The following is a 13,335-nucleotide window of genomic DNA, read 5'->3' on the forward strand; positions in this document are numbered from 1 at the left end:
AAAATAACCAGGCTCCCCACAGTGAAGCAAGGAGCTGCTGTAGGGGTGAATGTCAGAATACAAGTTGATTTTCTTTGCTCGGAAACAGGATGTGGTCTGAAAAACTTTGTTGTCCAAGATCGCTTACACTGTAAAAAATACAGCAAAAAAAAAAAAAAAAAAACTAGAGTGAAACTCCCTGTGCAGCAATTATACTTGCTGTCAGCAGGAGCAAAATTCATCTCCGAAGGAAAATCCGAAGAGTCCAATGCAGCATCGTGTAGAAGTCAAACTGCTCTCTTGTGCTCACTCTTCGACTCCTAATATAAAAGTCTCTGGCAAGAAGGACCACAGCTTAATGAGTGTGGGTGGAGGAAGTTCCAAATAGCAACCTTGGTTCAGACACAGAATGCATTATTCTCTATAAAGGTTGAGCTGGGGAGTCTGGACTGTGTGCAGTCACCTGTCTCAGTTTAAAGTGGGTCTTATCCTCGGATGGCTACTTCCTAGACATACACACGGATGTTGGCCAGTGTGCCTGATTCCAGTATTTTGTTTCTGCTCATTTTTCATATGCAAAACATAGGTCTATAACTTGGCCATATAACTTGGTCTGTAACTTCTAGCCAGCCTTCTGATTCGAGGACTGCCTTCCTGTTGGAAGAAATTCTTCAGAATACACACTCAATATCTTGGCAGCTGCCTCTTGGGGAACCAGGAAAATGTAATAAGGAAAAGCAACTGGTCAACCAGCAAGGGAGGAAGCAGTAATTACTGCCAAGGAGGCACAGGCAGTTTTCTATGGTGTTGTCCTTCAGACCTCAGGATGGCAACTGGTTACTACCCTCCCCTTTGTGCTTCAACACTCTCAGTTTTCACTTGCAGAAATCAAGGGACTGCAGGCTGGCGTTTGGTGCTTTTTAAAATATATATATTTTAAGTAACACCTGCAGATTTCCAAGATATCTTTTAAAAAGCAAGAAAAGCATGGAGATTGTGTAAATAAATAACACCCTTTCACCTTAATCTTAATATCTTTTTTAGTTCTTTTGTTACACAGACATATCTTGCTTTCTTTTCCTAAGAACGGAGAATTCGTTGGCAAATCGCTTTCTCTTTTTAGCTTCATTTTGCGCTTCGTGATTAGCTGCAGCAATTGCTCCAGGTCTTTGGACCCTGGCAACTTTCAAGTGAAAATATGTTATTATTCAAGGCACAGCAGTGGTGCTTATCTGGAGACTGTCCCGTGAACATTGGAGGAGGTTTGGCATTTGAAAGAGATGGCTTCTGTCAGCAGGGGTGGGGAGCCGACTCCACAGACAGCCCTAGGAGAAGAAGCTGCTGGGAAACGAGCTAAGGGAGGGGCTAGAAATGAAGCCAGCCTCTGCACCCACACTGCATCATGGGAGACTCCGAGGGGCTGTCAAAGGCAGATAAGCAAGCATGCATGGAATTCAATTTGTGCTGGTCCAGGAGTTAGCAGTGCGGTGAATGACACCCCACAAGAGCCTCCTTGAATGGTTGTGGAAATTAAACATCATTTTCAGACCTCCGGATAAATAGCAGGCTGGACAGTCCTGGTATGGAAAAGACCAGGCAGGGTCACAACAGTGGGATCTCAAGGGAAACCCCCATTCTGGGGAAGAAAGTACATTAGTTACAGGAAGTCAAGATACTGAATTCAAGAGTGCCAGAAAATCTGAAGGTAATACCCTCATTTTTCCAGCTGCTATTGGGGCACCCATGAGGCAAGGTTTCCAGCGGGAGAAGCCAGGTGCCTGTGCAGATCCAGAGAGTTTACAGAAGGACATATACAAATGATGGGAGAACTTGAACTTACTGCCAGGAAATACTGCAGTGGATCCCAGCAGTCTTGCCAGGAACAGAAGCTGCTGCACACCAAACGGAGTCATACTCTTCCACTACAAACCCAACCTAACTGTGTTTCCTAACTAATCCGACATCCAGTGAAGAAGAGGCTAACAACACAGACAGATTCCAAAATCAATTAGATACTGCCCCAGTAAATGTGTATGCTTTCTGTGACAACACTGCCTCCCACAGTACCCTGGACCCATCTCTGTGTCCTCCATGCTGAAGCCGTAAGGCTCTAGACCTGGCAGACTGCATTCATTTCAGGCTCTTCACCCCATCAAGTTGCTCTTTCCTCTTCTGATGCTGTCCGTTCTTTCTCCACCTGACCGTTCATACTCCTTTATTTCAGAACTTTTGCCACAGTCCCTTGCTGGTTGTTATCTAATAAGAAGTCCATGCTCCACCGTTATCTCTATAACAGCCCCTTCATTCAGCATGTGTTGAGTAGTGAGTTACAATACCAAGCCAATCTCAGTAAGAATTGTATTCACAGAACCCTAGGTTTCTGTCTGAAATATAGCAGGAATTCAGAAAACAATTTCTGGTCAATTACATAAAAATGGTTTAAAGAACTTTAAATGGTTTTTCTTTCTATCTAGAGTATTGACCGTAATGAGCATTAGGAATTGGGACTTCAGATTCCAATAAACTGAAACAAGGCAATCTGTCCATTTTAGTGGTCTCTCTTCAAAGTCTCTCTCCAGAGTTCTTACACTGAGCACCTAGACATCTTTGCTTTCTTCTGCTCAGATGTCCTATACCACATGTCCTCACAAGCCATTCTTCTTTTCTGTAGACAGAGAGGTCTTCCTCAAACAGAACCTGAAAAATTATGCATCACCTGAATTTTAATCTACTCAATATAGTACATAAAGCCCTGTGTTCTCTCACCAGCCTCTATCTCATGAGCATTGGGTCTTAAGATGCATCCTTCAACATTTGTACTTCAGGCTTGCCCACTTGTTTCTATTGCAATTGACATACTGCTGACAAAATAAAACAGATGTGATTGAGTCTCTTATATACTGACCTGAACCTCATTTGCAAAGCAAAAGCATGAGGAACTGGACCAGTCTTGTCAGTTTACAGATGATCCTCCTGTTGAACTCTTGCTCTTCTTTAAACCTGACTTGATGACCATTTTATATAGTTGCTTGCATTCTGCACAGAATCCTATAAACTAATCTGCTTAGAATGCTTGAAAAAGAAGTTGTTGTGTTGAGTATCTCAACACAAAACATTTCAAAGTGGATCTAATTTCAAGACCCCATATATTTTGTGGACAGTGGGATGAGTTTGAGAGTATATAGATAGAACATGGCAATAGTCCTCTGGCCAGGACCCTAATCAATAGATACCAGACTGATATCTACAGAGAGCATACCTATATTGATGCCTTTACTTGATATACTGCCTATAATGGCTAATGTTATACAAACAGCGTTGTTTCAGAGTAACTGTTCAACAGTTCAATCAAGATGACATAGATATTAAAAAACACCCTACCCAGATTTGCCACCTCTCAGTGTGTACTCAGAGAACTGAATACATTTTGTAGGATGTATTCAATGGAAATGGAAATGAACTAGCCCTTAGTGATGCAGATGTGAATCAAAGGCATGCATTATACATAAATGCATAACTCTTAACTACTGAATATTGCTGGGATAACGCAGATGTGCCCCAGCTGTATTGCTCTAGGGTTTTTACCATCTTACACACACACACACACACACACACACACACACACACACACACACACACTGCTGCTTCTAAGAATGGCTTAATTCAATGCAGGTTGAATCTTTCAAAATAACAGTATCTTGTCAATTCAGATAATTATTTTAGCTAGAATTTGGTCATCAAGATTTTAAAATATATTGAATTATTAATAATTCTTAGAAATGAAGACCTTCTCCATGAAGTTCTATCCTCCAATATATTCAACGCTTAAAATTATGTTATGTGTATTAGGATGCTTTTCCAATACTTTTCTGAATAATTCTATGAAATGAGAGCTTCCTGCAAAAAGTCATAAAAGTGGGGGGAGGACTTCTGGAAGTTGAAATTTCAGGCTTATATTTTTCTCTATTCCATAAGACAAGCTCAGATGTCAACTGTCAGCATATCATTTCCTTTTCATTGAGCTGTTTGCCTGGTATTCACAAATCCAATTACTTTTCAGTAGCATCAAACAAGATTCTTACATGATTTTATTCTTCAACTCTAAATTTGCTTCCCTTTGCTTTTCACTTTTTTTGCTTTAAAAAAAAAACTGCCATTTTCTTTCCCTTTGCTGGGGGGTGGGTTATAATATATCTGCAGGTTTCCATCCTCAACATGGACAAGACATACATTCTTCCCAGTAGCAAAAAGCAGTCTTGCTTCACACTTTGAACTAGTTAAGCAGAGGGATTCTTCTGTGTCTATTTTCATGCAGAGGATGAGTTCCTATTTTTGACAGGCAGGAAACAGGTATACTTATTTTAGAGTTGATTCTACCTGAGCACCTGCGTCTGAATTGTACTGCAAATCAGGTCTTCTTTACCTTCAAAGCTCACCTTTACAATACTTTTGTATTTACTCTAATAGTCACAGAGTAAAACACATTTTACACGTAAAACGTACATTTCCTTTTGCTTTACAGCAAGTCTTTGCTACAGTTTGAGAGTGCTGCTTGCAATCTCATATGCTGTTGTTCATGGGAAAAGCAGGGAAAGAGACTGCAAACAGGATAACTCAAACCACAGAACCACAATGATCCGAACTGGAATTGTCTCACAGACACACTGATGCAAATGAGACTTGGCAGCATCAATTCAGATTCTCCTCACTTTGTGCGCCTAGACCATGAACCAGGTAACTCAAGGCTGCTTTGGTGTTAGCCTTACACTCAATGCTCAAAGAATAAAGAGGAAGCCACAACTAAAGCTATTCTTGCCCCTGGATAATGTGCAAAGGTCCTCTATAGCCTATAAGACACTTCACTATCAAGTTTATCATGTCTTCATGCCATGCTCTTTTCTAAGACGTTTACTGATGGACTTTAGAAGACATCTGGTTGACTTGAAATAACCCACAGCATGGCTAACAGTTTGCACTTGGTGAAAATCTTTCCACCTTTAATGTTGCTTCAAGTGACTTTTTAATGGCTTTGTAAGATATTTTTCAGCTATGGAAATGAAATAGGAAGTGTTGAAAAAAACTTTGTAACAGTCACATGATTAAGTCATAGAACTCTGGCACAGATGAAGCACTCTAAGCAAAATAACGATGGAAGGCCATAGCCCTTTCTTCTCAAAGAATACTATCTCATCTTGCTCTCGTTCTGTTAAATGTGCTGTGTTCTTAGGGTGACAGCCATTTGGAAATGATAGCTGCTTGTGAGCCACGCATGCTAGCTTGCCTTTAATCACATTTCTGTGCATTTATGGCATCAATGAATAATTACTTCTATGTATAACATCACCATTTCAGGCCAACCCAGAAATTTTGAAATCAGTGAGAGACTGCCTGTTCATGCTCTGATCCTTAGGTGGCACACGGGAAAAGACACTTGAATCTTTTCCTTGTTAACTTTGAGATGATCCAGGTTCAGAAAGTGTTATGTGATTAGCTGCTTTCCCTCTCAGAAACGAGCTTTTGATGCTTCTAAAATAATGGGCTGCTTATTTGACTCCGTTCTGTAACTACAGAAGTAGGAGAGCTAGAAGTAGGTTGTAGTGCCTTCTCCACACTTAGCTACAGACCTCAAAGCTTACCCTGAAGCTCAATTGAGAATTTTTTATAATGAAAATTTATAACAAAATTGTCTTTTCCTAATTTAATTACATTATAAGCAGAAGCCAGTGACTTTGATTGAATGAATTCATGAGTCTAACTTGTCATTCCTATTGTGTTTTTAAATTTTTTCACTGTTCATTGTCTCTCTTGGTACAGGTACATTTATTCATCCCTTGACTTAGACATGTATCTTGTTTGGACCAAAAGAATATGGCTAAGTGTGCTACAAGCAAAGGCTTTGAAACAGGTACAAAATAAGACTTCTACCCCTTCCACACTGATAATACTATGAGAATGTGTCTATCAGCCAGAGGAGGAGATAATATACACAGACAGGAGATAAATCTCCTGAGCTGAACTCATGCTTGATTAGTCAAATATCAGACAAGGAACAGATAGCTGTTAGAAGTGAGCATTGCTTTAAACCAATGAATCTCCATTCATTTCCTGTTAGACATTTTTGTCACACTGGATTCTCAGCATGCATTGCCTTCCAATTCTTCTTGTCTTCTCACAATTAAAAGAGTCAATTTGTCATTGCTCTTAAGAAAAACATTGTTTGCCTTGTGTTTTGTACTAGGATATATTACATACATCATATAATGACCTACATTTTACTTCTGTGAGTTAATTACCTTGATGTTTACCAACGAATTCACAGTTCTAGGAGTATGCCAGTATTTACAATGCTAAGAAAAGGTTGAGAGTATCAGGATCTCAGAGCCAAAGCTCATTTCAACATAATACCTGCCTCTGATAGTGAAGGTGATTTGTCAAAAGTTGGGATTATTGCCAGCCAAATATGTATTTGCCATGAGGGCATTTGGGTATTAGTCACATTTTTACAGTTAATAGCAAATCCAAACCATGTCTTCAATGATAATGTAGTACACACAGTTATCTTGCACAGTACCACAGGGGGAAAAAAAGGTTGTCATTGATTTTATACATATGTGTGTGCACTGAGAAAGAGAGAAAGAGAAGAGAAAGAGAGAAGAGAGAAGAGAGAAAGAAAGAAAGAAAGAAAGAAAGAAAGAAAGAAAGAAAGAAAGAAAGAAAGAAAGAAAGAAAGAAAGAAAGGACAAAAAGAAAAACAGAGAGAAAGATTGATTCAACATGAGAGAGTCCTATGATATAGGTATGAGAACGGTAGTAGGGACTGGGGAGAACGAGGAGAAAATAATACCTTTTTCTTTTTTACTCCATTTTTATTTTAAGCCAGCTGCCAGATGCCCTTGATTGTCTAGTAGCCACTCACACTGATGACAGTGAAACTTCTTTACTCAGTCTACTAAGATGCTCACCTCAACCCGTAACAATGTTTAACCGGTTCTCTGGATGTTTTGCCCCTTTCCCACTCAAATTGTGACATAAAATTATCCATCACAATAAAGCATTGACAAGTTGTTGGATTACTGTTTTGTCCTCATAAATCATTACAAAACCAAAGATACCCATGCTGCTGGTAGCTGGCTTCACGAGCCCTCTGTGACGGCAGCCCTGTGCTAGCCCTATTTGCACCTACAGATGTGTCAGTACAGTTTCCTTGGTGATTCTTTCAATGGCACACAAGACAACTGCATCCAAATTATAGCACACATATCTCTACTTTACAAGAAAATCAGTAACAATAGCATTGCCCCAATGACTTCATAAAATCATAAAAAAGAGGAATGTAAGAAGACATGAAGAGCTAAAGACTCTGTTACCACCTAGTAACCAATTGTTATATATGCCAGAGGAAAGATTTTAGTCTTCCTCTGGAACCAAAAGAATCTAAATTCATTCCTATGGTTACCATAACATAGTCTCAAGAAGGAAACTACATAAAAGAAATCTATTTTTCATGTTTATGTAAGCCAGTATTCCAAGATCAAGGTGTCAGGAAATTATTGTCCTAGCTGTGAACTTGGATGCCTGAAATCTTTAGCTGTGTCTGTAGAGATGGACTGACTGATCACAACTTCAGTACTGTGGAGAGATTGGAATGCTGCAGGCCCAGAGGCTACTTAGCTTATCTTGGGCTAGCTTTAAACTTCCCCAAACAGCCATTCCTTTGCCCACCACTGTCTCAGAACTAACATCCTGTGAGTAACAGAAAAAATATTTTGGAATATATCAGTTCAACAGACAATGCCAAAGTTAAGAATATCATCAGGTAATATCTTGAACCTATAGAAAAGGTACCACAATCTTGATGTAAAGAACCTCCATGATGTACCCACCAGCATATTTTAAACTTGCCTTGATTTATGACATTCTTTGTTCTGCAAAATTATAAAACTTCATGAAACAACTTCCATGTTGGAACACAGAAGTTGGTCAGTTCATCTATCCTGCTGAGATATTTCTTCACTGGTTATTAGAACTTTGTTCTTCATGATTCCAAAGTAGACCTAAGATCAGCTGAGACATCCAGCTTCGTGGGCTACATAAACACTGGATGCTGGGCCTTTTCATCAGGTAACAGTCATTGTTTGACTAGCTGAACCACAGCTTGTGAGCCATCCTATTAAAACTTGCTTTAATATACATAGATTCAGCCTATCAGTTAGGTTTCTCTAGAGAACATTTACTAATACAGTGATGCAATTGGGCTCTACAAAGAAAAAAAGTATGACAGTGTCTTGTCCACATTATCAATGCCCATTTCTGTCCAATTTCTCTTTGGGGTGCTTCCCTTCTACCTCTCATACCTCAGAACATTGAATAGAAATGGATAACCACCTAAGAAGTCTACTCACAGGTATGATGCCAAGTTCAATGAGTATAGATTTTAACAAAAAGCTAGGTTTAAGGATATTATGTCAGTAATCTGTGCATATGCCTACAAAATACAACATTAAACAGCAATTTAAAAAAGAACAAACTGCAGTTTGTTGTGGTATTGATGAATCTCACAGATTTGGTGTGGATTTTTAATTTGTGGATTCCTGTTCCTGTGGAGATCCATGGCTGGGTGTATAGGTTTGTGAAGACTCTAAAATTTTCTGCATCATTTGTTCATGAAAAATTATAAAAGTTATTATTATATTCTTGATGGAGAACATGGTAAGATAAAAAGATATATTTCCCTAATGCAAAATGTAAATAATACCCAAAATAAAATCCTAATTAACAGACAGACAAAAATGCCTCATGTGGTGTCAAGAAATCTGTTCTTGTCAAGTTTTATTTCTAGTGTCCATTAATTTAAGGAAGTAAAAAGAATGATAATCCAGAGGGGGTGGGTAACAGAGTGGAGTTTTAAAAATAAATGTATTTTAAATTCATTCTACCAGCTCTATATGTAGAACAGAATCCTCTCCCAAGAAGTTCTGCAATGGAATCTACAATTAACCTACTTTCAAGATCATTAATGTCATGCTATAATGAAATATTTTAGTGTAATAAAGCTATTTTTACAAAGTTCCTAAAAATCATGCTGTTGATGCAGAAAGAGAAGTAAATTGAAATTCACTTAGCTTCTACTTTTAGAACTCTTTATAATTATTAGGTTGAAAACCTGCACCAATTGAATCTCTATACATTGGGTACATGAATATGGAAGTCTCTCCTAAATTTAACATACACACAGACCGACCCTTTTGCCATATGAAACATTTGACAGTATTATTTGCAAATGGAAAGTAATTGGGGAATTGTTAAGTCATATCTTAACACAGGCATTTACCACCTCCCTGGAGAGTCTGAGTTTTAGGCTATTTTGTCATCAGCACACTGCACATGTTCCAGCAGGATGAACAGTGAGACACAGAGATCAGTAATGAGTGGAAAGGCTGCTGGCAGGTTTGGGTTTTGGAGTCTGTGCTGACATAACCCACTAAGCAAAGCTTGTTCTCCACATGATTCACAGTGTTGTTGTTGTTGTTTTTTCTTTCATTGCTAATTTTCTTTTTCTTCCAAACAGAAACTAACAAAAGACAATTTTCAAAATCAACAAGGAAAGCTACACAAACAAGTTTTAAGGAGACAAAAAACCCAGTTTAAGAATGAAGGTAAACAAAGTATTAGAAGAATGTATTGCTCAGAAGAAAGTATCTAAATGTGTAGCAATAACAGGAAAACATCATTTGTGATTGTAATATGTCAGAGAAATTCTACAGCATTCTCATTCAAGTGCCCAGATGATAACTTTATCACATTTTTTTAAATTATGGAGCAACTAAATTCTCATGTAATGTGAGTTAATATGATCCTTTTCATAATCATCTTAAACAGCTTCCAATACAGCTGGCAGAAATGTATATACATGGCATAATGATTCCACTGTTATATGCCCAACATTGATACGACTTGAATATAATTGTAAGAATTTTTGTCAGTGTTATTCACAACCTAAGCATTTGTCCATAATTATATATATTTAATATATATATATATATTAAATATACAGTATTGTACAGTGATGAAGAACAAATTGCTGAAGGGTATGACTGCATTGATGAATGTCACAGATATTCATTGAGCTCAAAAAAATCTTTAGAGATTAGTAACATAAATATTTCACATCAGTAGATTATGATCACTATAGGGAAGCTAGTCATGATGATCATCATGACTTCCTGACAAACATCCTACCCATTCTACATTTTAATTTTTTATCAAAAATAATATTCATATAAACCCAATATAATTTCTAACTGGATTCTAAATACTTATCCTTATATCTACATTGTAGCTCTCAACTCTCATCCAGGAACCTTCTTCCTGTTGTAGACAGAGACCATTACAGAAAGACACAACTGTTCAAAATTCAGAAAACAACCAAGCATGCGGTGCCCAGCCGGAACTGATACATCTTCAATACAACCCCTGCACCTAAGGCTTAATTAACATTGCAGAAGAGGGGACAGAAAGGTTGCAAAAGTCAGAGGACCAGTGAATCTGACACAACACTGGGATTTCTAGATACAAGGAATCTGTACCCATGAAATCAATAATATGCTGCCTAAACAAGTCTGAAAAAAAATGACAACAACTTTTGGTATGCCAAAGTAGATGAAGAAAAATGCACGGGGCCCATCCCTGTAGGAAGGGCTGTCGGTAATGAAGGACTGATAAGAGGGAGAATTTATCTTCTCCAAGAATGAGCCCCGTAAAGTCGGTTATCCAATACAATGTGGTCAACCCTAAAAACATATAAGCATACATAAAACATGAAAAACACAGACATAAAAAAATAACACAAGCTAACACTGTGTGTGTATGTGTTCACACACGTGTGGATATAATATAAGAAAAAGAGTTCATAAACTTGAGATGCAATCAAGGGGTGGGAGTTAGACCAGGAGAGGGGAGAATCAATTATGTAGTTGTATATTAATTAAACATAAAATAAGTTTAAAATATTCATATCAATGCTTTCCTCATATGTGACTTTGTTAACTAAGCCATACAACTGAAACATCCCTAGGTCAATGTAAACTAAGTTGCAATTTCTTTAACAGTATGGTAATTTCAGTGAATAAAGTACAGGTGCAGGCTTCTAAAAGGAGTTTAGCACAAAGTGCTATATCTGCTCTTTCTGGCACTTGAAACACAGAAACTTACAGTACAGGTGTGCACACTGACTCTATGACCGTGTTCAGACAATTTGACGATCCAGTGGAAATGTCTGATGGACTTATCCAAGGATAACAGCAACATGCATTCATAATGAGACAAAGAAGCACATCTATGTTTGAAACACCACTGTTCGTGAAGAAGCAGATGACTCTAGAGAAAGCATCTTCAAAAGCTTCCCATAAAAAAATGCTTCCTTGTCCCTGATGGATCTTCTTCCTGGTCCCCTAGCTGCTTCTAAAGAGGAAAAATCAGGCTCCCTAACCTGAGCTATGGACCAGCACAGAGCATCACAGGTGGAAACGGAAGCTGCTGCTGCCTGGAGCTGTTATTGTGACACAGCTCTTCTGGGGACGACTCCATGGACTCCCTTGCCCTGGACATAAGTTATCGCCTCATCAGAGATGCGTAATTTTTGTGTTTTATGAGCACCTTTGTCTGAACAAGCATTAAAAAAAATGACTGCTTAGCCATAGCACATAAATCCAAAGCCAAGCGTGATGGCGAACCTGCGCAACCTCAGACTGTCTCCAGGAATAGTTAGCATAGCAGCATCTGCGGGTCAGGTGGATTAGTGGGCACAAACCACGTTTCATACACAAATGTAGCTGGAGAGCTTTTCCTTCCGGGTCCCACCAAGTCTCGCCAGTCCTGGAGCCCATTTATAAAATAAACAAACAGACACTTACATTATTTAAATTGCTTGGCCATTAGCTCAGGCCTACCATTGTCTAGCTCTTCCTCTTAGCCCATTTCTATTGATCTATATTTTGCCACATGGCTTGTGGATTACTGGTACCTTACATCTTGCTTGTTCTGGCGGCGGCTCCAGGCAGTCTCCCTTTCTGCCTTCCTGTTTCCTCAATTCTCCTCTCTGTTAGTCCCACCTATACTTCCTGTCTGACTACCCACCAAACAGAGTTTATTTATACAGAGCGATATCCACAGCACACAAAGCTACTTAAAATAACTACCTGAACTATATCCAAGCTGTGTTTCTAAGGCATACATGAAATGTAGGTGATTTTGAAGTTTCAACTTGAGTCCTATACCCACAACCTGTCAGTACATACCATCAAATTCCCCATATCAAATCAAACCCAAAATCACGTTGGTGTCAAATATTTCCTCCACTGGCACCAAACCTGTCTTACAAGTGTGACAGCTAAAAGGAGGAAATCATGATCACGTCGTACAGGTGGCTAAGAGTCCGAAATCTAGGTGCAGAAGCAGTCAGCCATCACTCCTTCCCAGAGCCCAGCAATGCTGGGATCCATCACGTGGGGACACTTTTCTTTTAGGTCTGGGGAGATTTCTATTCGCAGTCAAGTTGTTTGGAGAATTCACTTCCTTCTCATTTTTTCTACCAACTATATTTACCACACATCTGCCAACTGTAGTTCACTCCTTCTTTCCTTCAGCTGACCCTTCTGCTGGTCTCTCAGCTATGAAGAACTCATAAGTCATTAGTTCTGCCCAGGTCATTCATTAGTCTTGTCTCCCTATTTATTATTATTTAAAAAAAAAACTCTTGCATTTTTGACATTTTAAGAAATTTTCACTAGTTAAAAACTATGAAATTCCCTTTACTCTACAACATAGCACGGTAATGGAAAAACCATGGGGTACAAAGTTCGTAGAGGCCAAAATTCTGACTACCAGATAATTCACAACAGCATGCAAATTTGAAAGGTATCATTTAAAATCCTTAAGTGCTACAGACTTCTTCAAAAACTACCAGGTTAATAGTTAACTTTAAGCCTTTTTGAGATTGAAAATACAATTTTAAAGTTAAGCAGTTTAAAAAAAAAAGATTAAATATCCCATGCAATTAAAGAAATGCATTTAAAAATACCTCTATTTACTTTTCAAGCAAAGTACAATGGAGAGGGAAGGGCAGGAGGATGAAGTTTTAAAATGAAGTTTAAATATATAGAGAATGGGAAAATAAAATACAGAGTAGAATCTTATAGATGAAGTCAGGTACATTTGTACCATACCTCCAGCAATGTGGAGGTTGAGGTAGAAGAATCTCCAACTGATGGCCAGCCTGAGCTGCCCATAGATGCCTTGTTTATATTTTAGGGAAAAATCTAATACTTCCACAGTTCAACAATTAAAATTAAATTATTA

This window comes from Peromyscus maniculatus, chromosome 17 (genome assembly GCF_049852395.1).
Source record: "Peromyscus maniculatus bairdii isolate BWxNUB_F1_BW_parent chromosome 17, HU_Pman_BW_mat_3.1, whole genome shotgun sequence".
Taxonomy (NCBI): domain Eukaryota; kingdom Metazoa; phylum Chordata; class Mammalia; order Rodentia; family Cricetidae; genus Peromyscus; species Peromyscus maniculatus.